The following is a 12,746-nucleotide window of genomic DNA, read 5'->3' as shown; positions in this document are numbered from 1 at the left end:
TCTCATATAGTCTTACGTCATCTCATCTTTTATTTCATCTCATCTCATCTCATCTCATCTGCTTTCAGCTAATCTCATATTTTCTTATTCATTTCTTCTTATTTCATCTAATCTCATCTCATCTTGTTTTATCTCATCTCTTCTCATTTCACTTCACCTCATCTCATTATAGAGAAGATATTTCATCTTAGGAATCAACACATGTACGACAGAAGTTCTTTAAAACAGAAACCTCAGGAAGTCTCAGGTTTAACTTGAGGTAAACATTTTCAGATTCAAGCTAAATAAATGAATTCAAGTTGATTAACTGACCTGTCACTCAGTCAGATTTTCATCTTCTATAATCCTATAACTGAGCACATTTACAACAATGACCCTAAAACAAGAAACTCCAGCTTCCCGTCCTCAAACAAACACTTCAGAGCGTCATGAAAGCAGAACAGCTGAGAAAATGTTTGAGTTGCCTCGGCATCACTTTGCGTTTCCATGCATTTGGAAGCGTTTGTGTGCGATGGCGGCAGGTATCCCCTTTCACAGTTTCTGTCGTGCTGCGGTCAGGAAGGTCAAACCCATTAACGGCAACCTTCGGTATCAACGTGACGGCATTAAGATACGCTGAGAAAATGGACCTCGTGGCCAAAAAACAGTGACAGAAAATAAAACAGAAAGACAAACAGGAGTCGACAAAAAGGTCAACACAGAAACAGGATTACACTGAAAAGTGGAGTTTTTTTCTGGACCAGGAGCCTGAACGTTCCTGTCAGAGGAAATGAAATCAGCGGCGTCAGAACCAAGCTGAACTGTTACAATAATAATACTGCAGCGGTGAGTTATGGGACGGAGCTGAGTAACGTCAGGTTTCCTCTGCAGTCAGTCAGATGGCGTACGCAGTGACCTCCGCCGACACCACTCAACACTCTGCTTCCCATCTGTGACCTTGAGTCGAGCGTCGAACAACCTGAAACCCCCACCACCACCCGCCAGCCTCAGGCCTCCATCTCAGAGCATAAAATGACCAGATTCAGTTACATCTGTTTTAGAGTGTAGTTCTTTGTGAAGCCTCTCAGGGGTCACGGGGTTGGAAAAATAATATTTATGTGACAGTCTCTTCTAACTGGATAATAAATCAAGGAAATGACGACACGTTAATGAACCGAGGGAATGGATTAAACACAGTAGCAACAAACTGATAAATGATTTAATAAACGTGGATTAATACAGATTATTAATCAGTTTTATAACCTGAGGCAACATTTATTGACGTATTTGCACAAAATTTTACTGCATTTATTTTCTACTTTCTCTGGTTTCCAACCCTTACTGTCCAAATCAGTATTCTGGTGGATACCAATAATTAATGGTTGCAAATAATGAAGTTCCTTTAATAATTAAATATTATATCATATATTGTTTTATCACATATGTTTATATATTTTTATTTCTGTATTTTATTGAATCTTTTAATAATTAATAATAAATTACTTTCTGATTATTGTCTTTTCTTTTTTTAGTTTTAGTTTAACCCTTAAATTGGTCCTAAAACCATGAAATGCCTAATATTTTATGAAAATCAGGATGAACAGAGGTTTATTCATTTCCAGAAAATATCTAAAGTAAAAAAGAAAAAAGCTCAAGTTACAAAAACTAAAGTAAAATACTGTTATAAATGCTTAAATCTGTACTTTTATTGACAATTTAGCTCAAACAAATGCACACTAAGGTGGGCTATCTGCAGTTCCTCTATCGTCCACAGGAGGCTCCACCTGTGACTCAGTCTCCATAGACCTCCATGTTAAATAGACATGTTTACATCCTGGTACTAAAACAGTTCTGGGCTCTATAGATATTTTCTCTGTTCATGATAAATGTCTCTAGAACTCAACTATTTATAATTAGAACAAGGCTTTAAGTTCTGCAGAATTAAGGGGCGTGGCCTCATTGATTGACAGGTGTCCTCACAGGTCACAGGTTGCTTGCTGCCTTTGGCCACATCTCTAATGTTCTTGTGATTTTGATTTTGGAAGAGCTGCTTAAACGTGAGGAAATAATAATAAATAGTTAAAACCGTGGCAGCCTTCTGTGCGTCATTGTTGGTACTAAGCTATGATTGGATAATCACTTTTCAGGGGCGGGGCTTCACAAACATAACCTGGGATGTGTTCAAAACCACTTCATCAGTCACTCATTCACTCATAAGATGGGCACACATTGTGAGCATAGCATGTAGTTACTGACTAATGATACACTTTATAGACTGTATATAAAGATGGACGGTGGTACTTTTTCTCTAAAGGGAAGCCAAAGCAAGTAGAGCTCCCCCTGGTGGCTGGCTGCAGTATATGTCATAAGCTCCACCCCCTCCATGATAGTGGGCGGGACTTGGGCCAAACTAAAACACTAAAATACACTTCAAATTATAATTTTTTTATATATCAAAGATGATTTCTGTCATTTTAGATAGTTAATATAATGTTGATGAATGTCAGTTTTTTGAATGTGACATAATGGTGACCACCAGTTGCCATGCCAACTGCTCCATAAAGCGGCACCATGGGACCTTAAGAGGTGTAAAAAAAATTTTTAAAACAAGTCCAGTGTATAATCCATCATCTCCTTGTAACAGGTGGAGGTAGAGCAGACCATAGTATTAATTAAACTAAAACCTGAGTGAGTCTGGAGGAAGTGTGGGCGGGGCATCAATATCATACCATGTGGCTCCGCCCTAGACCGTACTGATCAGACTCTGGATCCAAACTCACAAGATGGCGCCGCCCGTATCCCCGGGAAAATAGAGTCAGTTTGACCAATGAGAGGAAGAGGAGACATGGTGTCCATAGTTATATACAGTCTATGGACACAACCAACTAGGTTGATAGCACCATGAAAATGTCTCTGTGTCTTTAAAAGATAAAAAATGGGACATATTCTGGTGGTAAAAACTGGACTGGACCAGTAATGTGGGACTCAAAACTCAGTTTAGAGTCAAACCAGGCGCCCAGATTTTCTGTTGTTGCCAAGGGAACCAGCCACGGGTAAAACTTGTTTTGCCAGCTGCTGAGGGCCAATCACAAGGATTTCAGTCTTGTTCAAGCTGCAGGAAGTTGTTACTCATCCATATTTTGTTTTAAATGTCACGAAGGCCGTTGCTTAGCGCACTCAGGTTTCCCATCTCTGACGTGTTAACACTCAGGTAGACTGAAGTGTCATCAGCGTAAAAGTGGAATGAGACGCCACGCCTGCGACTTATTGTTGATTATTTTAAGACGTGCATTCACTATTTTAAGGGGGCAGAGTTTCATCAGTGTCCTCCATTCATTCCACCTTAGTGTGTGTGTGTGTGTGTGTGTGTGTGTGTGTGTGTGTGTGTGCAGCTTGTGGGTTGAGGTGTGTGTGTGTGTTTTTGTATTAATAAAGTGTGATAAATGGCGGCCTCAGAGGAAGCGCTGGATTCCTGCTCGGCTCCAGTTCCTGTGAGAAACCTCGCTAAAGAAAGCAGACATAAATAATGGCTGCCACCGCACCATCCTGCCCTCCACGCTGCACTCTGACTGTTTGTTCTTGGACCGGTCACGTTGTGAGGACTCAGCTTCTCCTCCGTGACAAAAAAAAAGTCTCGTGAGCTAAAGGATTCCTTTTTATGCTTTAAAACTCGGTTTGTTAAAGTTAAATTAAAGTTAAAGTTAGATCTGATGTGGTCAGGTTTAGTTTAGTCTGAGTTATCTTACATTAGATTAAGGTTCAAGCTAAAATCTGATCTGTCTGAAGAAAAGGTCACAAAAATCAAGACCAAAAGAAAACCTAATCTAAATCCCAGTCTAAAACCAAGTAAAACTCCACTCTAAAATAATCTAAAATTAATCCAAACCCACTTCAAAACTGATTTAGTTTGAGGCTGAGTCTGAAGTTAAACAAATCTAATGTGAAATCGATTACAATCAAGTCCAAAATCAGATCCAGACTAGGCCAGGTTTAGTTTAGTATGAGTTATCTCATGTTAGATTAAGGTTAAAGTTCGGTCAAGATCAGGTAACAAGTAGGGATGCACCGAACATTTTCGGCCGAAAAAACGAAAATGCAGTTTTTGGCCATTTTCGACCGAAAATTGGTGCGGTTGTTGTTAGCATCATCACAACATCCTGTTTCGGCCGTTGTTTCGGCCGTGTTGTTTCGGCGATAAATTTTCGGCCGAAAGTGCATTTTCGGGTTTTTTCGGCCGAAAATTTTCGGACTTCTATTGCCGAAAAACAACACGTGCAAGCAACAGCCGCAGCAATTTTCATTTGATGCATTGAAATTTTCGGCCGAAAAAACCAAAAAGGCACTTTTGAGCCATTTTCGGCCGAAAGATTTCAATGCATCCCTAGTAACAAAACATTTAGCATATGATATGATGAAGAGTGCTCATTGAACCGGAGCAAACATGGACGCCAACTGGAGAATGAAGTAATGTCAATGAAAACTGGTCCCACTGTGCAACATACAGCAGAGAGGGAAGTAACAACAGAGAATAGAGCAACTGCACAAGATGGAGGAGATCAAATATTCATGTAATCCCTTTGGGACAGTTAACAGCTGATAATATAAAGATAGCATTGCATTGTGCAAAGAGATGTTGGTGGAGAGGGCCTGAGTCCGCAGCCACCTTCTTCCCACAAGCTTTTATGGTCATGTGACGTGACGGCGGACTGCAGCTTCACGAAACGCCAGAAAAGTCTCCAGCCTGCATGCATTATGTGAAGTGTGGTTCTCAAACCTGGTTCCTGTCCAGATCTGTTCTCACCGCTCGACATGACATCTTGTGTAGGAGTCGTATGTGGTTCTTAGCGGGACACACCGTGGTCAACACCTGCATGCTGGCGGGTCACGTGACATGACGGCACTACCTCTACCTCGCTAAACCGGTGACGGATGCAACAGAAGAAGTGAGAGGAGGAGGAGAGAGGAAAGGGTGAGAGAGTGTGTGATGGCCGAGCAGCTCTCCTGCTAAGACGGCCTGATTTCCTGAGTGTTTAAATGGTGGGGCTAAAACAACAACCCTAATGACACGTTTAAGCTCCAGGTTATGCTAACACTCCACCTCCCTCTCTCTCTCCCTTTCTGTTTCTATTTGACTCTCTCCATCGTCCCCCCCCCCCCAGTCTTCAGGCCCTGGCTCTTCCTTCCTCCACCCCCCTGGCTAATGTTAACGCTAACACCTCCTGACGCAGGACAGGGTACCAGCCTGCTGTACAAACTGATGATCTAACCACCGCAGCTGTTCCAGCTGTGCGTTCCAGTCCAACTCTGTGAGTTTGTGTATTCGTAAGAAACATAATATGCTACTGAGGCAGTGCAGCAACATACAGGCCAGAACAACACACTTTAAATATGTTCTTTCGCATCTTTTGTATCTGACTAAAGCCTGCGAGCGTGTTGAGACACTCTGCAAATGTCTTCAGTTGCTGCAGAAGCTCACCACATGTTACACACTGCTTGTTTGTCTTCTTCTTTTTCTTTTTTTCATAAATATAGCTTATTGAAATCAATATTTATCTGTCCAACATGAGTCTGAAACGAGACTAAAACCAGCGCAAAACCAGTTCCCACTCTAATATTACTATAATTAGTCAATCAATCAAAAGTCCTACGTCTGAACCAAATCCAAGCCCAAACAAAGACCACAACCAATCCAGGAACAAGTCCAAAACCAAGAATAAAAGACATTTGAATCCAAGACCATAAAACCAGTCCAATATCATGTCCAACAGCCCGGTAAAAATCCAGTTTCAGAAGAGTCCAAACATGAGTTTGAAACAAGACCAAAACTGTCCAAAGCTAGCATAAAACCAGTACCAAAAATACTCTACATCACTGCAAATTAGTCAATCAATCAATCATTAGTCACAGACTGGCCGTGGTCTCCTGGGTAAGGTTATTAATAACTCAATGATCACTGTCTTTCCTCACAGCCGTCCTCTGCTTAAACATCAACCCTGTCTTCATCGTCACCATCACAGAGCAGTGTCTCGTTGATGCCCCACCAGCTTGGCAGCCAGCTCTCTAAATCACGTACTGTATTTCATAATCCCTCCAAACGGCTGCAGCTGCTCTGAAATGTGATCCGTCGCCAGCGCTTACTTAGGACAACAAGGTTTAGGAGAAGCAGACAGGTAGAGGCGGTAATTCTCAGAGAGTAAGGTTTGGAAACGCTTCCATTGGTTCAACTGTACAACGAGAGAGAGAGAGGGAGAGAGAGAGAGAGAGAGAGAGAGAGAGAGAGAGAGAGAGCGAGAGAGAGAGAGAGGCCTTGAGGTGGAGGAACGACCCTGAGGAGTGAGAAGGCGATGAAGTTAAAGTCTAAGTTTCACTAAAGTGTTTCCTGGCAGTGCAGAGTGTGTGTGTCAACCCTCCCTAAAACATTCAGACGACAGTAATTCTACTGTATTCCTCTGTGTGTGCATGTTTCAGCTTACATGAATTAGAGAGAGAGAGAGAGAGAGAGAGAGAGAGAGAGAGAGAGAGAGAGTAGTTGGTTTGAAAGTCCATCAGCTGAAGAAGAACTGGAGATATTGGTTCAAATGAAAGGACTGAAACATCCCCACTACTTTAACGGTGAAATGAGTCAACGTGATTGTTCAGACAGACGAATTGATTAAATGTGCAGCATACCTACAGCCTTGCCACTTCATTAGGTACACTAGTGAATGCATGCTAATCCATACCGATCCATTGTTCTGCTGGGAAACTTCTGGACCTGGCATTCATTGGTGTGGATGTTACTTAGACATGTAGCAAGAAAAAACAAAAAAAACAAATAAAATCCCACCCTACATTAATAAAATTAGCCAATCAAAAGTCAGACTAAGTCCCAAACTAAGTCTGAACCAAATCCAAGCCCAAACAAAGACCACAACCAATCCAGAAACCAGTCCAAACATGACCTGGCCTCCAAATTCACTAGATTTCAACCTGATCAAGTATCTCTGGGATGATCCACAGAGGCCCCTCACTAAAACAATGTGTCAGCTACAAACACCTCTGAAGCCTCTGGCCCAGGTGATCTTACTGGACCAAGCCACCTTTAAATCGTTTAGCTGCATTTACTTTATTAAGTAAATGCAATTCCAGTAGTTAACAACGAGCAAAGAAATTTCTAAACGGTTAAACCCAACAAAACACCTTTAAAGAGTATCCATCTATCTATCTAGTCCTTTAAAATGCTACTTTAGAACAATACCTGAGTATTGTCTTTAGTGGCGACTGATTCCTTCCAGATGCCATCGAGTGAAGACATCACACCCCTGCCTCCGTCTTGAGTTCAGGCCAACGTGCACCTTTTCAGATCAATAACCGAGTTTGGCTCGATTCGATATTCACAACTTAATTCACGACACGACACCTTCTCACATCTCCAGCAGGTCAGCCGTGAAGGAATGAAGAAAAACCGTCAGCGTCACGATGTTAAAACCAGAATTAATTTCCAGGGGTTTGTCTTGGCCTCGGGTTCGTTCTAAACCTTTATGCGGACACGAGACAACGCCAGCGGTTGATTGCAGTGGAAACAGAAGTGGTAAAAGCAGAACCTGGATTTCCTGCTGGACTTAGCTAAAAGTCATGAACAGAACTCGGCTTGTCGACACTTGCGACTGCCAATGGTGCTGAACAAAAGAAAACAACCCAAAGCCTAATGTCATCTGGGCCTTAACTTCTGAAAGGAATAACTTCTGAATGAATGATGCTGCCATAATTAAAACTTACACCATGAAGCTCATGAGACATTTCCAGCTCCTATAAAGATCATCAACAAGTGCTACTTTCTGCTTTGTACCATTCAGAAGACTAGCCAACTCACATTCCTCCGTTCAGATCATTTAGTTTTATTCAAAGAATATTTTGAAACAGCTGCTGAACAGATACAGTAAAAATACTAATTATGAAACCATTTTTGACTTGATTCACAAGAAGGAGTCTGACATTCAGCAGATCGTGTTCATGACCGAAGGCCTCCCCACAGATTCCGACGATGCCAAGACCAAAACAAAAACCCTACAGTCAAAAACTGATTCTACAACACGTAAAAAAAAACATTGCTTCAAAGGTAATCCAAAACCAGTGTAAAAGCAGTTAAAACCAAGTCCAAAATCAGTTCAGAAACCAGCCTCACGCCAAGAATAAAAGAATAAAATGTTAAAATCCAAGAACAAGAGAGGTCATAAGAGTTCCAGACCAGTATCGAGGCCAAAACTATTCCAAAGCTAGAGTAAAACCATTTAAGTCCCTAATCAGTTTTTAAAAAACAGGTCAAAACCCAGTTCCAGACCAGTGCAAGATGAGTGTAAAACAAGTCAATTCAAAAACCAGCTTTAATATCCCAGTCCAAAAAGGAAAATCCTGTCTATCTCAAGACAAGTCCCCTAAACAGCTCAAATAAAGTCCAAAATCCGTTCAGAACCAAGAGCAAAATCAATTTAGCAACCAGTTTAAATCCAAGAATAAAATAAATTTAAATCAACCAACCAAGTCCGAAATCATTCCCATCACAGTCCAAGTCTGAAATGAGTCTGAATCAAGTCCAAAACTAGTGTAAAACCAATCAAAACCAAGTCCAAAATCAGTTCAAAACCAGTCCAACACCAAGAATAAAAGAAGTTAAACTCCAAGAACAACCGAGGTCAAATAGTTCCAGACCAGTCCAAAATGAGTCTGAATCAAGGCCAAAACTAGTCCAAAACCAGTGTAAAACCAATCAAAATTAAATCCAAAATCATTAAAAGTCCAGAACAAGTCAATATCATTTTCTTTTTTTTTTTTTAAGTTAGTCCAAAATCAGATCAAAATCCAGTGACAGACGAGTCAAAAATGTGTCTAAAACAAAACCAAAGCCATCCAGTCTAATACTAATCTAAACCCAGAACAGAATTCTTCAAAGTCTAAACTAACCAATCCAAACCCATTCAAGAGTTTGAGCCTAAGTCCAAAACCAAAACCAATCACATACTGTAACCCTAACCCTAATCCAGTCTAAAACCTACAATACTAGTCTAAACCCGGTGGTCTCACATCCGTAGAGTCAGAGGCAGAAATATTCTACAAGATGTTTAACGTCCAAATTTTTTAAATCGGCGTACGGGAGAACAGACAGTAGCCGGGATTGATTCAGATCTCCCTTTAGAGAAAACCTTTCAAGGCCTTGTTTCTGAAACATCCACGTTTTACATTTACTAAAGCATAAAGTCTTTGCAGAGCGCTGTACATGTACATGTATGACACACACACACCAACACACACTGTTTTTACACACTTGCACTAAAAACAAGCCCAGGCTCAGTGGGTTTGTTCAGTGTTTCCTGGCTGAGGGCAGGTCATGCTTAGGTGGGGAAACTGTGACATGTCAAAGACGCCCCTGATTATAGCCGCCACGGGAATGCAGCCAAAACCAACACGCACACACAAAAACTCACATTTCTATCTTTGTGAGGACATAATACATTCCCTAACCCCAACCCTAACCCCAACCTTTACTCTCAAACCGAGTCTTAACAGGTTTTAACTCTCAAAAAGGTCCGGGGCCCAGAAAGATGGCCCCACAACTTCAATATTCTGCAAGTAGTCTGGTCCCTACAACTTCCTAAAAACCAGAACACACACACACAGTACTGTATAACCTATGAGTGCCAGTGGTTACGACTAATGAGACATAAAGAGTCTGTAGTTTGGGGCTCAGCAACAATCCGGCCTCCACGCCTCCAACCACAAAGGAAAACTAAATCTTAGATGGCCTTAGTCGTAAACCAAACAAATGGAAAACTTTGGTTACACTTGATCAACAACCAAACGTGTTTGGTCGTGGGTCGCCCCGGCAACCCAGATGCTGACGAGGGTTGCTATGAGGAACGTGGCGCCACCAATGGTCTCTGGATGAACGCTGCCTTCACCAACACAGACAGATCGCTGTAGTGACGTGAGACTTAAAGGTCGTCTTCAGAGGAAGAGACGACCACAGATCATAAATGTTGATGATGCTCAGAGAGTTGTCCAATCCATTGGAGACGTAAGTTGAACAGATCTGGATCAATAGGAGCAACTGATAAAGTTGACTGACACGTGAGGAAACACCGTCCACCACTTTGATTCCTACCTCCAGATCCACCATGAAAGGTGAAGTCATTCACATCAGTTCACCAGACCAGAGACCATGCATGAAATTCAGAAGAGGGCGGTGCCAAATTGAACTAATCTGGACCAATGGGTCCGACTGATACAGTTGATTGACATGTGACAGAAACCCAGAGTCTCTCAAACGTTCACCTGAAGGAAACACTGTCCACCACTTTGGTTCCTACCACCAAATCCACCTTGATGGTAGCGACTTGGAGCGTCATGTTTTCTTTCCAAACGGAAGAAGAGTCAGGTGAAGGCAGCTGTGTTGAGGCTTCTATACTCATCGCGGTGGTGCAGGTTCTAGTCCATCTAGCTATAAAAGGTCAAAGAGTCGTCTACGTCTGATGAAGAGCTGGTGCTCGACTGAAATGTTCGACTCCAGCAACACATTCACAAGTGTTCCTTAAAGCAAAATACATTATTAGTATTAATCATAGCGTTATGAGTCATCTCAGGAACATGGGAACCCTCTGGACAACCAAATAATTCTGTTTTGAAGGTAAACATCATCCATGGTTTTTGAAATATATAGTCTTTCCACAATGTAATTATTCTGTTTTGGAGCAAAACCTTCAGTGTTTATACTCCTTCTTGTTTGAGTACAGCTCAGTTATTATAAACAGTCTTGGTTTTCATTCGCTCCAGTGAAGAAAAACAAACTTTTTCCACTTGATGACCTCCAACAAATCCCAGATATCTGACACATATTAAATAATAGTGAATAATATGTCAAACCAAACTCAGTGTTTGAGCCAGGATTTTCTGGGAGGGGGTCAAATGGGCACATTAGTTCTCCTCCAGGGGGTCACTGCTCCATGCATAAAAGGATGATGAATACTCTACGCCTGCTGACTGATTCAAAACCATCGCAAGTGTTTTTTTAAATATGTGCTTAAAATATGACTAATTTTAGTCTGGAAGGAATTAAAAATGAAATGATTTCATCTAGAGAAGTTTGACTTTCATCCACACTTTTAAAAACTGGTGGCTGAAAGTTGTCCCACAAGGTCAAGAGTTTGATTTCAGGTTCCTTACTCATGGAAATAAGAACTGAGTCCGTCCGTCCATCATGGCCTCCTACAGCACCCCAGACCAACTTCCAACACCAAGGAAGTGTCTGCAGCAGAAGTCTCTCTGTTGGGAACTGATTCTACTCCAGCAAAGATCTGCTGGGCCAATCAGATCATTTGGGGGCGGGGCTTAACTTGGTGATGGACAGAAGCACAAGGAAATATGAGGAAACATCAACGAGGGTAAGTTCACAGATGACCATGGGACAAAGTGGGAGGAGACACAGGTGAAACCAATGAGGGAGGAACACATGAGTAGAAACCGATCCTAATCAGAGGGAAAACAGAGACAGGAAGTGAAGCAGGGGGGTATTCCAGGAAGCAGGTTTAACAAACACTGAGATAAAACTTAACCTCTGGATTGTCTGAACCTGAGGCGACTAAACCCGAGCTGTCGGTTCCAAAACACCGGTTAGCAATCAGTTCAATCAACCCCGGATTGTTTAACCTAGAGTTGTGCGCGATCACGGCGAAGTTATAAAGGCATCATCTATTGAGAGTCGAAACCATGAGTAAAAATGGCAAAGCGCAGAGCAGCCTATTTTTCTGAAGCGGAGCAGCAAGTTCTGCTCGAGGCGTACGAGGAGGAAAGAGCGATAATCACGAAAAAAGCAATAGGCTACTTGCGCGTCTGCCAAGGAACGAGATCTTGCTTGGCAGAGAATTGCCGACCGCGTAAATGCGTAAGTTTAGTAGGATATAGCACACTAATGTGTCAGAAGCACAATAATTCAGTAGATATTAGGCTACATATTAACTGCTTTGTATGAGACTTTCTTATACTATAGAATACCTTGTCATATATTGTATTATTTTTAATTAGATGTAACCCGACCGCCCTCAAGAGACGTGGCCGCAGGTCAAAACAAAATATAAAAACATTGTCCAAGTTGGTAAGATATATCTGGGTGCATCATCTTAGACATCACTTATCCAGTATTATATTCTTGAATTGCCATATTGCAACAAGTTACGTTCATTTCAAAGCCAATAGGAAGAAAGCAGAGGAGAGGAGGACCGGTTCTGGGCCAGCGGTGTCCCCCCTCACCCCTGTGGAGGAGTTGGCGATCAGTATCAATCGAGGGCGTCCGATGATGGAGGGGATTCCTGGGGGCACGTCATCGGAGCCCTCAACCTCCCAGGAGGAGCAAAATGAACAAGTGCAATGTATTTACCCTAATAGGCCTACGCCTAAATCACTTATGTCTAATTTGTGTAGCCTTGCATGTTCGAAAATGACCAATTTATAGCCAATATTACCGTTCATATAAATAATAGGAGGATGAATAGACATTATCAGCAGTCACGGAGGAATCGAGGTAAAGAAATGCTGTGCAGAGACTAGAGCATAGTTTCTTCATGTTTTCTGTCAGTGCATGAGAACACTGGATCAGAACATTTGCTCTATAATGAAGTGTTTTCTCTTTTCAGGCCATGAAACACGCAATGGGCAAATAAATGTGTGAAACAGTCTTACGTGCATTTATTTTATTTTTTTTTGGTTGAAGTGATTGTGACAGATTTCATCACGCATTC

Source organism: Chelon labrosus, assembly GCF_963514085.1.
Source record: "Chelon labrosus genome assembly, chromosome: 4".
Classification (NCBI taxonomy): domain Eukaryota; kingdom Metazoa; phylum Chordata; class Actinopteri; order Mugiliformes; family Mugilidae; genus Chelon; species Chelon labrosus.
Note: the sequence above shows the minus strand (reverse complement) of the source record.